The sequence below is a fragment of the Meriones unguiculatus genome, chromosome 1 (assembly GCF_030254825.1).
Source record: "Meriones unguiculatus strain TT.TT164.6M chromosome 1, Bangor_MerUng_6.1, whole genome shotgun sequence".
Classification (NCBI taxonomy): domain Eukaryota; kingdom Metazoa; phylum Chordata; class Mammalia; order Rodentia; family Muridae; genus Meriones; species Meriones unguiculatus.
In genome coordinates this window covers 177,126,067-177,140,788 of record NC_083349.1, presented here as the reverse complement: position 1 = coordinate 177,140,788, position 14,722 = coordinate 177,126,067, and the positions used below count along the sequence as shown (strand labels likewise).

At 41.7% G+C, this 14,722-nt stretch overlaps 1 long non-coding RNA gene and 1 pseudogene across 1 annotated transcript in view; both read right to left on the bottom strand.

The window, feature by feature from the left end:
* Window positions 1-14,722, bottom strand: part of LOC132652360 (uncharacterized) — a 68,838-nt gene that overhangs the window by 29,099 nt on the left and 25,017 nt on the right. The gene's annotated exons all lie outside the window — the stretch shown is intronic.
* LOC110562390 (serine/arginine-rich splicing factor 3-like) lies at window positions 11,457-11,941 on the bottom strand (annotated as a pseudogene).

The window sequence follows — 14,722 nt, the reverse complement described above, 5'->3', positions numbered from 1 at the left end:
CCTCATTTTTAAAAATTATTTTTGGCTGTCTGTACTTTATTCCACCTGATACTTCTCCTTTCTTCTCCAGATATCCTCCCCTTCTTGCTGACCTCATGTCAAGATGATAGGCCTGAGGAAGTCCTATGACTGTGATTGGCTGGCTTTAATTCATGCAGAGAACCATGACCATTGTCAGTGTTAAGTTCCTGGGCTGAAGCCAGGGCTCATGAATGACAGTTCGCAAAATGGTGTAGAAAGAAAAAAAAAAGAACTTAGAAACCAGGATACTTGGGTTCTAGTTTTCATTCCCAACAAATTCGGTTATTCAGCCTGGGAAATTAATTAAATTTCTCTGACCACAAATTGACTCAACTTAAAATGGTGGACACTGCAGTCAGTGAAGGGTAAGGTCATGTCTCTCCTATAATCCATGATTCTGAGATGCTACTCTTGAATTCAAGAATATCCAACTTTTAACATTGGTGAGTCACTTGTTCGACTGAATAGCAGTTATGAAAATTTGTTAGGATGATGCCCAAGATCTTAAGGCTAAACAAAATCCACCACCAACAAAATAATGCATTCATTTTATTTCAAACCACTAGAATGGAAAAACAGTAACATTTTTCCAGACGTAATGATGAGAAAATCTGGTTCTCTGTCTGCTACACATGAGAGTCTCCTGCGATGTTCAGAGAGAAAACGTTTTGTAGAATAAATGCCAAGGGAAAGGTGATAGACCTAAGGAAGTCAGGACAGTCACAGCCTATTGTGGTCACAGGATCTGCCCATTTCGTGCAGACAGAGTCCACAGAGCCTAGAACCCACAACAGCTATGTGGCTCAACCAGGGATGGAAGCTAAGCATCTTTTCTCTTGACTTCTCTGATTCACAGCATCAAGTGGAACTCCAGCAGTTCCCTCTCCTGATCTGACGTGATTAGACATCAAATCGTCACATGTAGAATGGTGCCCCCTCCCGCATCCTTCAACAGCAATGAATAAGTTCCATCCGAAATGGCTGACAGAAAAGCCCTGTAGTGGCTTCAGTCTAAATTGTTGAAGCATCAGAATTATATGGTGCCTTTGTTATCTTGTGGAATGCATGTCCCTGGGGTACTCCTTTGAGTTCAACTAAAATGACAGTTTAATTCTCAGTAAATGAGTGCTAATTAAAATGCTGGGGGAAAGACTGTCATAATTGAATAATGAGAATAATGCAGCATGCATTTGTTTAAAAGTTCCTGTAAGCTGAATTTAGGGATCAAAAAAATGGTCTCTAGGAGCTCACAGGCAAAACCCAGCTCTCTGAAAAAGCCTTTAATACCCAGCATGCGTACGCACTGAGCTAAGCCTGCATCTTGAGTAGGAATTGTTCTAAAGCTGCCCTGAGAGTCTAATTCTCACCTCCCCATTGATTTCCTGCATGATGCTTGCGAACACATCCTTCATTCCTAGATTTTTGTGATATGCGGTCGGAATGGAGCATGTGGTAGTGAAATCCATTTCTGACTTACTCTTGAACAGGGTAGCTGCAATGGCCTCTGCGGATTCATGTTTCTAGAGAGCAGTAGCTCTTCCAATGATAATGTGTTTAGAAAACAGAAACAGACAATGCCAAGATTAGAAGTCTCTGAGGGAAGCCATGGAGTGAGTGGAAAGCTTGCTAGTAATTCTAAGACCCGGTGTAAATAATTCATCCCATATCCTCATCACTTTGTTAGATTTGTTTGGAGGATAAAATGTGACAACGCACTGCACTTTAAAAGGAAAAGAAAGTTAGACAAATGAAACAAAATGTAGCCCAGAATAACTGGCTGACATTGTACGAGTGACACAAAACTCAGGTTTATTTCCTGATGCCAACAGTGGTGTCCACACATTTTAAACTGGGTAGCTCTGTAGTGGGCAAGCTCTTTACAGGTGTTCACTAGGAAATCTATATTGTCCTCAACTACAAAAATGTAACCATCATCCCACAAGGCTCAGTTTATGCAAGGGGCCCCATCTCAGCTGCTGGGATAATTGGATTGACTTTCATGCTTCTCACTTTCTGCATTTCCTTTATCTCCTCTATCCCATTAATAGTTCATTTCAAAGACTTCACAACTGTATTGAATTCAAGCCATTCAGCGAGTTTCTGTCCTGTCCTTAAAGATCTATGGGAAAAGTAAATTCTATAACCTCCTTCTATGCCTAACAACTTTTACAGTGAGTAAATTCTGTACAATCTGAATTTGTTGATTGTGAAAAAAAAATGTCCCCCAGGGCCACCCATTGGGAGGCCTCCCATACACTTCCTAATCCAACCCAGTTGAGAGCCCTGACAGCTCCAACAGAGATGCTTAGACACCCCCTTATGAATATGCAAAGACAATCTTTCACTTACAAAAGAAACTGATATAGCCATTATGGCCTGTGGTTAATCAAACCTCCATTCACTTCCCTCTGCTTTGAGAACCTTCATCAAGAAAACGTGTTGCTAAGCAAACTTAGCACTAAGGACCTGGTTCCTTTACAAAATGATTGCCTAGGGGCCAGCTCGCTTAGAAGTAGAGATCCAAGCTGAGTTGGTTTTTCTTTTCTTTCTTTCTTTTTGTTTTTTTTTTCTTTTTCTTTTCTTTTATTATTGTCATTATGGGTTTTTTTTTTTTTTTAGCCTCTTATTTCGTTTCCTATAAAATTTAAGGGCACCATTAAATTGAAGGAAGATTGGAAGGTTGTTCACATGTTACTCATTTAAACAAGTTGAAGTTTACACTCTATACACACACACACACACACACACACACACACACACCCTCATACCAAATCCTTCTACTTACTTTTGCAACTGCTTCTTGGAAAATATCCAAACTTGGGCCAAGGAAATGCATTACAGAATGGATGACTTTCTGAGCATCTGGTGAATTCACAACCTTCATTGAGCCTTACATAATGTGTCATCAATATTCATTCTTTATAGACATCTATCTTAGTCATTCCCACCTCCCCCAGGAAACGCAACCAAGGATCAAGAAAAAACATGAAGCACATTATATTGCAAATTCTTATTGAGACACACAGGACTAGAAAAGCCCCTCCTAGCTTTGCAACTCATTTTCAATGTGACCTTAAGTTGACATGTGCTATGGTTTCCATGATTCCCAAATAGGAAAAAAAAAAAAAAAAACACTTTCTGTGGCACCGAGGCGAGGTCTTAAGCCTATCCACACAAATGTCAGATTATATCTAGCTTAGTCAAACTCTTGCCTGGCAGGTTTTAGGTACTCTCCAGGGAGTGGTAGGTCAACGGCTTCCATCTCCCATTCCTAGCAACAACTTAACTTTTCTGCTTAGAAAGGTCTTAAGAAGATGTGAAGTACCCAGTCATTTGGAAACCAGACTTTGGTATAAATAATTAAATCCATTAACCTCTGAGCTGCCAGATTTATTTTCCACCACAGAGAAAAGATGTATATCATAGAGGCTATATCATATACTGTTTCTGTTTAATTAGTTTTGCCAAGAAATGTTGCTTTTACCCTCTTTGACTGTTTTCATGTAATCAACTTGGTCGGCGGAAGGTTTCTCTGCATTTTTAAATGTATTATTTTTTATTTATCTATTGGTTACAGGGACATTTATCTTTATTGTGTTTCATTATTCTCATCCGACTTTGTATTTGTGCATTTGAGGGTCTTCAGCACTCAGGTGATAGTAGCCCTCCCAGGCCTAGCTGGTTCCTAAAGCACTCAACAACTTAGCTGACCGCATGCCTGTCACAGGCACGTCAACCAGCTTCTCATCTAACCCATGCTGTCCTGTACGCAGTCATCCCAGAGCCAAGAGCCAGGGATCTCACAACCCATCTCCCTAGCCCAAAGGACCCTCGAATTATACAGACAAACCAATCCGAAACTGTTCATGCACCCCGTATTGCCTTTTCTATATCCTGGTCTAAGTCCTCCCTTACCCCTGTATGCCTCTTCACCAGCGTGGGATGTTCCCCCATGTGGTCCTATGTGGCACATAGGTGCACCTACGTGAAACGTAGGTGCTTCAAACCATCTTTCCATAACACTGATCTCTCCCTGCCATCCCCCGATCATCTCCAAGACATCTCACTGGTATCTGCCCTGCATCCATGTTGAATAGTGTTGATATCATCTGAAATAGGACAAGAAATGGCAACAATCAATCTGCTTCCAAGGCTCTCAAGTCCCACTCACCTCTAAACTTCATAAGGATAAGGATTAGGCAGAATTTGCTTCTATATTCTTAGTGTAGCCTTGAGCATGGGAGGCTCTAGCAATCCCTTTTGACTGGGATTGAGGGGAAGAATAAATGAATATCCCTAAGACAGTGTTTTTGTTCATGTGACGGTAGCTACCAAATGGTTAGGGATCTTTGGAATATGGTACAGAATCATCTGAGGACTTGCCCAGGGGCAAGAGTCTCTGATGGAATTCCATTCAATTCCAGATGAGCAGGATGGCTCTGAGCTGTTTAGGAAATCGTGTTTTTATATCCATACCGAATAAGAGCCTACAGCTTGTGTTTCCCCCAAAGCTATCAGTAATGCTGGAGTATGGCTGACTTGTCGGTGCTTAGTCCTTCTCTCTATCAGAGGGCTGAGGTCAGTTTCTCCTCTAGTTGTTTTGCCACTGCCATGTGAGATGGTCTATTTGAACTGTTCACTCGACACAGCCCGGAACCACTCTGGAAGAGGATGTCAAAGGAGGATTCCCTGGATCAGGTGGGCCTGAAGTCATGTCTGTGGGGAATTTCCTTGATTTGCTTAACGGAGGTGGAAAGACACAGCCTGCAAGTGTGTGGCCCTATCCCTAGTTTAGGATTCCTGGACTGCGTGAGTATGAAAAGCTAGCTGGGCTCTAAGATTGCATGCACTTATTTCTCTGTGTTCCTGAATGTGGCTGTAATACTACTGCTTCAAGCTCCTGCACTTCTAACATTCCCACAATGACAGACTGTGGCCTAGAGTTGTGAGCAAAAATAAAGCCCTTCCTTCTTGCATTTTGCTTTTTATCAGCGTGTCCTATCACAAAGACATAAATAAAACTGGAACAATAGGAATATTTTCCAACAGGGAGACTAGTGAAATCTCTTAATCAAGTAGAATGTGTGTGCATTTGTGTACTCCCATGCGCACCCGTGTTTAAATGCCCTTCTCGCTGCAACCCACTCATTAGCTTGCAGCCAGTCCAGTGTGACCTCTTAGTGTGGGTTATCCACACTCCTCCAATCAACTCTTGTCTTCTTATGCCCTTATCTTCTTCTCAGAACACTTGTATATGACCTTCACCTGCTCTTGATACATATTACAGAAAGAGTTGACTGCAAGCACTTGTGGATTTTTACATTCACCCAGGAAAATATTCTCTGATGAATATTCATGTCTAGAATTCTGAAAGGCATGCTCCTTGGGGCACCATGGAATAGCTTTGTGAATGAGCCCTTCTCTAATAACAGTTGATATGAGCCAAGGTCTTGTCTAAGCTTTCAGTGGAGTTTTCTATCTAATCCTTTCTTTTTTTTTTTCTCCTTAGAGTTGACATTTCTGACACTTCTGTCAACATTGTCCCTACAGTATCTTTGACAGGACTGAAAACCCTCAAGGGAAATGAGTGATGGCATGTTTTTTCTTTCCCTTTCATCTCACCTGCTGTTTTTCGTATAAGCATCAGAAAAAATTCCAAGATAGATACTTGTATGCAGGTGGCAAGACAGTCCGTGAATAAGTAATTAAGCTTACCTTTATTTCTCCGGACCCCCAAATCCAGAGAGTTAACGGAGAATGCCTGACAAATTTTGTGCAGTTCCAGCTACTTTGGGACTATCTCTGGGTTTCTGGGAAATCTGGGGCCCTTGAAGGCCTGGTAGACCCTCTGATCATGCCAATACCTCTCTTCTGCCTTATTGCTCACAGTCGGCCTAACTTGGGATTCATTGGTCTCATAAGACAATCAGAATTGCCAAGGACCTGATCGTTTCTGTGAGGCCCCTGATGTGACCAACACGTTCACCTGATAAAAGGCTTGTTCCCCACCTGGGGAAATATTAAGAGGTGATCCAATCATGAAGACACTAACTCCATCAAAGAACTAGTCCATCAATGAGTTCACAGCTGAATAGACTATCAGGCCATTGGAAGCTTGGCCTTACAAGGTGTGCCTTGTGCTGGCCCCTTCTATGAACTCTCAGCTTCCTGGCTGCTGGTAGGTAAGTAGGTTTCCTCAGTTATGCCTTCTGTGCTCTTGTTTCACCTCACCGGTGCCCAGAAACAACAGAGCCAGCCAACCACAGACCAAAGCCTCTGAAATTGTGAGCCCAAATGCATCTTCCCATCTGTAAATCAATTGTCTCAAGCGTATTGTCACAGCTCTAAAGGCTGATTATTACACACCTGTTGTTTCAAAATTCCAAGGGGACAGGACACCAGAGCTAGTATAAAGATCTTCCTATCTAGAATTAGAATGATTTTATGGAATGCAAGCAACTTCACTATTGTTTTGAGGTTGGGCCCTGATGTGAAAAGTATTTCATTTCATATTTTTTCAGTTAACAGTTGTGGAATCATATACCCCAAAGAAAAATGCAAGTAAAAACTCTCACTAGTGGATCGAACCCTGGGTCAAGCAACAAGGTGACTGAGACAGCATCCAACCCTAGGCAGTCGGATATCTGCAGGAATGCAGGGACAGCCACTCTTCCAGGGCAAAGACTGGTGATCAAGTCTACGATTCTAGTTCATTTATTGCTGCTCTTTGCCTGATACCCCAAGGAAATGAGAGTCCAGCAGGCTGTCAGTAAGTCCAAGCGCAACTGCATATTTGACCTTCACTAGGTTAGATTTAACCTGATTTTCCCCTAGAAATGAGTTCTCTCCAGCTCTCCATAAAAACCACCAATTAAATGAGAGAAATCAAATTAGACCTTACTCTGCAATTCAGCTACCCCTAGGGTAGCAGAGATTGCCAGCAGGTGGTTCGGAACAACACTCTGTGATACTCACATCATGTTACTTAAAGATGTGAACAGCCCAAGTCTAGCAGCATCCAGTGTTCGACAAACCAGATTGCTGTTGGATCATATTTGAACAGACAGCTTCATCCGAGTGTTGCAGGGGAAACCTTCTCAAGCAATCAGGTGAGGTCAGAAAAATTCCCCAGACTAGCTAAAAGCTGGTATATACTCACACCTGAAAAAGAGTCCTAGTGGCGAGCTCTGCGTGTTTGTTCATTCACCCTTCATTCATCTGACAGACATTCAGCAATTATTTATAAAGCCCTAATCTGTGCTGCTGTCTGTGCTAGGAGCTGGGCATGCACTGTCCTGCCTGCCTACCACACAGCCTCTGGGCTGGCAGTCAAGAGTGACCATGAGTGAAAGATCTTAACCATTAGTTGGAACCCTTCCTGGAATGCCATTCTTATTAAAAATTCAGGACTTCCAGCAAGAACTTCTTAGTTAAGGTTAACCCAAAGCACAAAAATCCAGAGTGAATGAAATCTTAGTGTCTGCCAAAGCAAAGAGGAATGTTAAAGTTGTCCAATAGCTAAACCATTTTTCTCACCCAGCATTACTTCCTACCATTTTAGGGAAAAGTCTGTCAAAAGCATGCAGCACTATAGCACTTGGGTGATAACCCACTAAAGTGGCTAAGAAATATCTCCAAAGAACAAAATGTTCATCATCCCTCGAAATGATGGAAATGCAAATCAAAACGACTTTGAGATTTTATCTTAGCCAAGTCAGAGTGGCAAAGATCAACCAAACAATAAATGATGGAGAGGATGTAATGGAAAGGGAACCCTCATTCAGTACTGGTAGGATTGCAAACTCTTCCTGTCGCTGGGTGGAGTGGATTCTCAGTGTGGAGGATTCTTCAAATTGAATCTATCCTATGAACCAGGTATAGCACTCCTCAGCACTCAGCATACCCGCAAAGGCCATCCCACTCCGCAGACGCTTGCTCTCAATGTTCACTGCGACTCTATTCACAAGAGCTAGAAAATCAAACAACCCAAGTGTCCTTCAACCAACTAAAGGATAATGGAAAGGTGAAACACACACACACACACACACACACACACACACACACACACACACACTATGGAATACTATCCATGAAGTGAAAATTTCAGGTAAGTGCACATTTTTTAAAAAGGGTATTATTGAATGAGGTAACCCAGACCCAAAAGACAAATCATAATTTCTCTCTCATCTGAGGCTCCTGGTTTCAAATCCGCAGATATTACTAGTATATAAAGTGGAGTTAGGGGCACGGTGGAGATGAGGGAGGGAGGGAGGGACTGGGAGGGAATGAGGGAGCGGGACACGGCTGGGATACAGAGTTAATAAAATGTAACTGATAAAAAAAAGAAAAATAAATAAAAAAATAAAGACCAAAAAATAAATAAATAAATAAAGTGGAGTGATTTGAGATAGCAGGGTATGAGTTAGCAGGAGATGAGAAGATGGAGGCATTTTAATTAGAAGAGGTGGAAGATAAATACAGAAAAGGGGAGGAAAATAGAATGAAAATAAGGATTCTGAAAAAGCCATACTAAATCATATCTATTTACCTAAAATTACATATAGTACTGATAAGTATATACAGTTTAAATGATATTTTTCCATCTGGTCTGACAATTCCCCCTCAAGAGCCATCAAATATCCAATAAAAATTTCAACACTAGGCATGAGAAGCCCTTCTCCCTTTGAGTTGTTGGTCAGGGTTTTCTAAGAGATTCAGAAAACATCATAAGCTATGGCTGGCATTATTGGTTACCTCACAAGGGTTGCAGGTAACTCCCTATAGCTGAAGACACCACGAACTTCGGACATAGTGCCCAAAGGATCCAAACTGGAGCCAACCTAAAAGTCTCCTCCCTGTAGACTAGTTTTTAAGGGACCAGAAGGAACCGGCTATGTGAAGCCTGTCCACCTGAACTTGCTGGCACCAGTTAATGGGGTGACCCTCTTTCTTGCCTCTCAGTAAATTCCAAGAAGGCCTCATCTGTAACTTGCAACCTTCACCAAAGTAACACTGTTGCTTTAAAGCTTTTGTATTTATTGTTGACAGCTGAAAGGCTTCCTGTCTTTGTCTCTGCTTTCATTTTATCATAGAAGACAGCCAAGGTTGGAGCCTTCTTCCCACAAGGCAATGAAACTTTCAGTTCTCTATGATGAGCTGACCCTCTCTCACCTTTCACTATCCCCAACTCTGATGTCAGACTGTGGCAAAAGAATGTCCCTTGAAGGACATCCAACACATCTTCCCAACTAATGTTTATGTCTTTCTCTGCAGTAGGAATTAAGGTATTGGAAAACAATCAACTTTGATCCTTTTATTGGTTCCTTGTTTGTTTGACAGTTTAATTTCTTTTTAAGCAGAAAGCAGGGAATCAAAATGTAGAGGAAGCATTCTGTATCTCAGTCCCAATCACCCCCCATAAAATAATAAAGAAACCAGAATAGAGTTGATCTAATAAGAGCAAAAAAGGCAAATTCAAAAGACAACTAGAAAATTAGTGCTACTTCTGAAAGAAAGAAAAAGAGAAATACCTATAGAGAGGGGATTGAAAGAGAAATACATATAGAGAGGGGATTGATTGTTCAGGTGAATCAAAAGACGCTTAGAGAATCTGTGGGGAAAAGACCACACCAGGCTCATGTGAAGGGTTTATCTGACACTAAATGCTAGTCCTTGACCCAAAAGAAAATTAAATGCCACAAAAGATCAAAAATAGAGTTAAACACGATGCATGACCAATGACATAGCTGTAATTAGGCAGCATTTAATTTTAAAGGAATCTTAATAGGTGATTTTCTCTTCTTTTACACTTTTAGTATTGGCTGAACTCCTGAAAACATAGTCTAAAAAGTGAAGGGGACATGAAAAGTTAGTGGGCAAAAAGAGAAAACAAGGATGGATGAATCAAGCTTCTAAACAGAGCCAGGATCCTGGAAACCCCAACTGCCCCATCTCTCCCATGTGGTGCCAAAATTCATCAAGTCCAAGATTTTGGTGAACCCATCCCTTGGTGTATGAGAGCCAAAAAGAATCCAGCTTTCATGAGGCTTCTAGGAGATAAGTCTGCAACATTGGGCAAACTTCTGTCCATCATGACAAATTCTCTCTGCCTTTTCCCTCTTCCCTAACCACTAGCTGCCATAGTGAAAGCCGGTTACCCTAGATTTCTACTCTGATCTCAGGTGATTCGCATTGTGGGTGGAGTCACTGGGCTGCCAGATAAGGCTTTGACCTCAACACGCCTGGAGCCAGTAGCCCAGCAAGTACTCTAATTGCTTGACAACCTTAATATAATCTCCTCCTAGATGATCCTCTGAGGACACCAACAAAGCATTGGATGAAGTCTGCCTTGCCTTCTTAATGCCAAGATTTGACTGTATTCCCAAGCTGAGGGTATTGTCCTTCCCACCCTAGCCTGTCCTCTGTGGGCCATCTGATCACTTCGATTCTAGCAAGCTTCCAACTGTTAGGTTGGTCTCAAGAGACCCAAGATGCCTTATAATCAAATTATGAGTGTTGTGAAGTTTTGGAGACTGCAGTGAAGAACTCACTTTTTATCCTCTGAGCAGAAGAGTGGAATGATTTAACGATCCTCGAGAAGTGCAGCTTTGGCCATGACGTGGCAAGTGAAGATGTCAGTGAGGACTGGAGAGTGAAGATAGGCCAGTTAGCAAGTCAGGAGGCTACTGAGTACAGAAGTCCACCCTAGTACCCACAAAGTGAAAATTAGGTAAACGTTAGAGATGATATAAACTGAGGAGGGGTATCAATTAAGCTAGACAGAATGGAAGGATTGCAGATACACTTCAATGGCACAGTTGGTTAACATACATGTAAGCAGCCATGGACACCCTTGTCTATTTCAGGAATATGACAATTTAAAGTACAATGCACAAAGAGGATTTTAGTAAGTCATAAATAGAAACTTTAGTAATAACCATGTATATACTGGATATTTTCAAAGGGGGGGAATTTAGAGCATAAGTAATAACCAGTTGTCTAGAGTAATTTAAAGGAAGTTAATTTTAACAATAATTTCTTGCTGCAACATAGTAATTCTTTGCAATTAATTTACATTTACATTCTTTACATTGAGTCATCAGTACAACAACCGAAAGTTAATACACTCCCTCGATGCTGTGACATTTTGGGGTGGGGCAGGATCTAGGCTTATTTCAGTCAATGAAAAGCTAAAGTTCAAAGCAAATTCAGTCTTGCTTAGGGGTGCATTGTAAAGAAATAAATCTTGATATTCCATGCCTCATATGAGCCACTTGAAACTATAGAAAATTACATCATTATGTGTGTCAGTGTTCCAAAACAAGTGTGACAAAACAAAACAAAACAAAAAAAAAAGAGAACAGAAAAAAAATCTTTAAAATGCACCAAGTTTATGAAGTCTCAGACAAAACTTGAATTTTCAGTACATACTCCTGTCAAATGAAGTTATTTCCTGTACACCACTGCTTTTGCAAACTGTTCTTGCTTTCATTTGACCTAGATTGGCTATGAGACCTAGAGAAGGATCGAGACAGCTTGTGATTTCTCTCATGAGGCAGAGACCTCTGTCTTCTCTAGAAAAATGACCTTCTCCTGCTCCAAAGGAGGCCTCTCCTTGAAGATTGTGCCAAGGTGGAGGACTCCTCCGATGGCAATCAGCTCAAGGAAGATGACCCCAAATGTGAGGTGGGCCATGATTTCGACTTCTACTCTTACACATCAGTCACACAGTGTTCTTCCATCTAGCTAGCCAACTGCATCAGCAGCATCCCGGGGGATCTTCAGATTCAAGGGAAGCAAAGCCAGGAGGGTTTTGAGCAACTCGCATGCTTTGGCGTGGTCCGCAACAGCCAAGAGCCCATTCTAATCCAGTCTTGTTCTGATTGTCTTACAGATCACCTACATGAACCTGACAGTCCAACAGACAGAATTATGATGCATTTTGGGATCCTGGGTTCAAGAAGACGAAACTCAAATACTAATGCTCCCACAGGCCTACCAGCTCGCCTCTGGCTCTGCTTCGAGACATGCTCTCTCTTCCTCAAAATGGCTATGACTTTTTGGTCTTCTGTTTGTTTTTCTTTTTTTTGCCAATGAGAAATGGTTTTGTTTATTCTGAAGCATAAAAATCCACACCTCAGGATTTGATGAACTCTTGGAAAGCATTTTTTTTTTGTTGTTTTTTGCATCCTGCTGGTTGTGAAAGTATTGTCCCTACAACATGTTGTCAAAATGCTTGAAGAAGTGGTTGGTTGGTGAGAAAACTGTGCATGAGACCAAACTTCACTACTCAATTGGGGCCACCATGGACTTTTTAGCTCCCAAATCTCTTTGCAATCTTTTTTTTTTCTTTGCTTTTAAATGGACTAATTTTGGTATCTAACAATTGCATATGTGTATATAATGTATTCTGAGTTCTCTCCCCCAGACCCCTTTATATCTCCCTCCCATCCCTGTTAAGCTCCACTCCACTCCCTACCAGTCCTTTCCCCAGGTTTATGACTTAGGGTTTAAGTTTGTACGGTGTCTGTGTGACCAGCGGATTGAGGGTGTCACTGGAGCTTGGAAGGAGCATCAGAGGGTGCCCGGCTTAGAGCATTGACTTCCCTCCTCCCTGGATCTATTCGTAGCAAATAGCTCAGCCTCATCAGATTTTAGCAGGATTCTGACATAAAATTAAACCACATCTCAAAATGTTTTGACCGACTACTCAGTTGGGTCTGAGAATCCCTTGAATGCCTCTTATGAATTTATTTTACTTATTGATTTGGTTTGTTCATATATTGCATGTGTGTACAAATGAGCGTTTGCATGCACACGCTTATGGAGGCCAGAGAGCAACTCTGGGGTGTCATTCATCAGGTGCCACCCACATTCTTTCAAGACAGGCTCTGTCACTGGCCTGGAACTCACCAAGTAGCTTGGGCTAGATGGCCACAAGTCTAGAGAAGTTGTCTGTCTTTGCCTTTCTAGATATTTTTTCAAGTCATTCAAATTATGTCTCTTATGATTTTTCTACCCCCTCCAAGAAAAACAAATAACGTTTGGCAGATAAGCTGAGTATCTCAATTATGTTTTGCTTACTGGGAGTATTTTCCAATGCCATAACCCTCATACATTGACACACACAGCATCAGCTAGTGCTCTCATTTGAATGTTCTGAACAGCATGATAAGACACAGCCACGGTAGACACCACCTTCTGATACAACAACGCAATTTCTCCTCCATCATTCATGCACAGAAAAATCATCCCTACTCCCTGTAACTTCTGCCCAACCCGCACTTCTCTCAGAGACCCCACTTTTCATTTTAAGCCATAAGCTCACCCCATTGGCTTTAACATGTGTTACACAAATCTATAAACTTTAAAAGATGAGTCAGGAAAGTCTCCTGCTTGCAAGCATGACAGCATACCACCAAATAGGTGTACTTTATGTGTTCTCTAAACACAGCCCAATAAGGTCCACGGGCGCTTCCTGGTGACCTGGAGCCCTAGGATTGGATCAACAGATGCATCATTGACCCTAATATAAAGCTGACCCACATCATCAAACGAGATTACCAAAGAAGGCTGTAAAGGGAACAGATTACGTAGTTGCAGTGTGCATGGTATTTCTGGAACCCTAGAGCGAGGGTTCTGGATCCATTTGGACAGAGATTCTGTATGCATTATCTTCACTAGCAGGAAGCCACCATATTCTCAGTGCTCTCCATCCTGTGTGGTTCTTTCCAGTTCTAACACTCTGTTGTTCTGTCACCTTGGGCATGTTTTGAAGAGATATGTAAGAAAGCCAGCATTAGCCTCACAACAAAATGGAACAGTGATTCTCACATTTCAGTTTGAGGCGGACGGAGCACACATAACACAAGCAGAAAAGTTCTCACTAGACTATGGATTTCATTGTCAATTTTTTTCTCTGAACAGCAGATGACAGTTTTTGGAGTTATACTAAAGTGACTTCAATAATCTTTCTAGTGTTAAGGATTACCAAGCATCCTGAGCTCAGATAAAGCAAATACAGTGACAGGTGCACTTTTCACACATTTTCATACCTCAGAGATCGTCGAGAGCTAAGCTCGCCTGAGCTTTTGATCTTTTACTGTATCTGCTTCAAGACGAAGTAAAAGTGCATTGTCGCCTGAATTCCAAAAGTGAGACTGAAGAGTTTCCAAAGTAACTCCAAATGTGGACTTGAAGTAGTCCTCTCTCATGAGTAAGAACCATAGCAACCAGGTTTGCTCCTTCAAAGGGTCTTTCAAGTCAGTGGGAAGACAAGGCTTTTGCTAGAAGGACTCAGCAGAGCAAAGCAATCTCTGCTAGAAGCTCCTGTATCATGGCCTCATTGGTCAAAATAACCAAAAGCTCCACAATAAGCCACACATATCTTCTAGATCATGTCTTGTCTATGGTTTACCTAGGGGCAGCAAATACCAAGTCCCTTTAGCCCCGTCTACTTGCTACAATAGACTTTTGATATTTTTGAGACATGTACCTAATATGTTGGCTTCTATTTCACATTCCTCTTGCAATTGTCCTTTTGCAGACAGTGATGGCCTTGCGGTGCCTTTTTGCATTCTTTCTTTACTGAATTTTCACATGATGATGATTTGACACATTTGAAACATGTTCCAAACAAACCGGGCAGGGATGGCGTAGAGGACTTTGTGTCCTGGGGAGTGAGCATGCCTGTTCACTTGTG